Here is a 1,021-nt window from a genome sequence, read left to right as displayed (position 1 = left end):
GAAATAAATTTATATAATCAATCACGATCACCTATTTGCAAACGAGACGTATACCACAACTATTTAAGTAGAATGCTTAAAAGCATTTGCAGCATTAAGTGGACCGCAATATTAATTTTTTCTAAATAATAGTACGCAGGGTAAGTTATATTTCATGTACTACCTTTTTATTTTAATATGCTTACGATTTCCAGTTAGCGACACAATTATTATTCATTTTTTATTCTTCATTAGAGGAATAAAAACAGAATAATCACTAAACAAAGACAGAATGATACTTGTGCCGATTTATGTCTCTAACTGGAAAACGCAATCACATTAAAGTAAAAAGGTGGAACACGAAATAAAAGGCATTCTGTACTTTACCTACTAACCTTCGTAGACGCTTTCGTACAGCACAAATTTTGCAGAAGATCTTCGGGGAGAAAGGAAGAATACTACTCTTATCACTACTTAACCCTGAAAACACGTTGCGAACCGTTTCAACACGGCGGTGACTGTGTTCGGTGAAGATAACTGCGTTGTCATATAGACACTTACAGACGTAAATCCGCTTTATGTTTTTGGCTGAAAATGTACGAGTAAACACCATCAAATTCACAAATTTTACAACACATTGTTTCCGCCAAACGAAGAAGCTATTATCAAAACCGCGATCGTGAAACTTGCCGCGGACGCGGACGCAACATGAAATAAAACCCATCCTGTACTTTACCTACTAACCTTCGTAGACGCCTTTGTACAGCACAATTTTTGCAGAAGATCTCCGGGGAGAAAGGAAGAATGCTACTCTTATCACTACTTAACCTTGAAAACGTAGGTTGCGAACCGTTTCAACACGGCGGTGGCTGTGTTCGGTGGAGATAACTGCGTTGTCATATAGACTAGACACTTACAGACGTAAATCCGCTTTATGTTTTTAGCTGAAAATGTACGAGTAAACACCATTAGATTCACAAATTTTATAAAACATTAGTTTCCGCCGAACGAAGCTATTATCAAAACCGCGATCGTGAAACTC

General features: G+C 37.4%; 1 long non-coding RNA gene across 1 annotated transcript; it reads right to left on the bottom strand.

Moving 5' to 3' along the window:
* Nucleotides 1-955, bottom strand: LOC112460812. The gene is made up of 2 exons (XR_003041488.1): nt 716-955; nt 1-567 (listed from the first exon to the last, which is right to left on the bottom strand). It is a non-coding gene; the product is annotated as an uncharacterized LOC112460812 (long non-coding RNA).
* Nucleotides 956-1,021: the final 66 nt, after the last annotated feature.

The sequence above is a fragment of the Temnothorax curvispinosus genome, unplaced genomic scaffold (genome assembly GCF_003070985.1).
Source record: "Temnothorax curvispinosus isolate PA1 unplaced genomic scaffold, ASM307098v1 QBEX01010827.1, whole genome shotgun sequence".
Classification (NCBI taxonomy): Eukaryota; Metazoa; Arthropoda; class Insecta; order Hymenoptera; family Formicidae; genus Temnothorax; species Temnothorax curvispinosus.
This window is presented reverse-complemented; position numbering and strand designations above follow the sequence as displayed.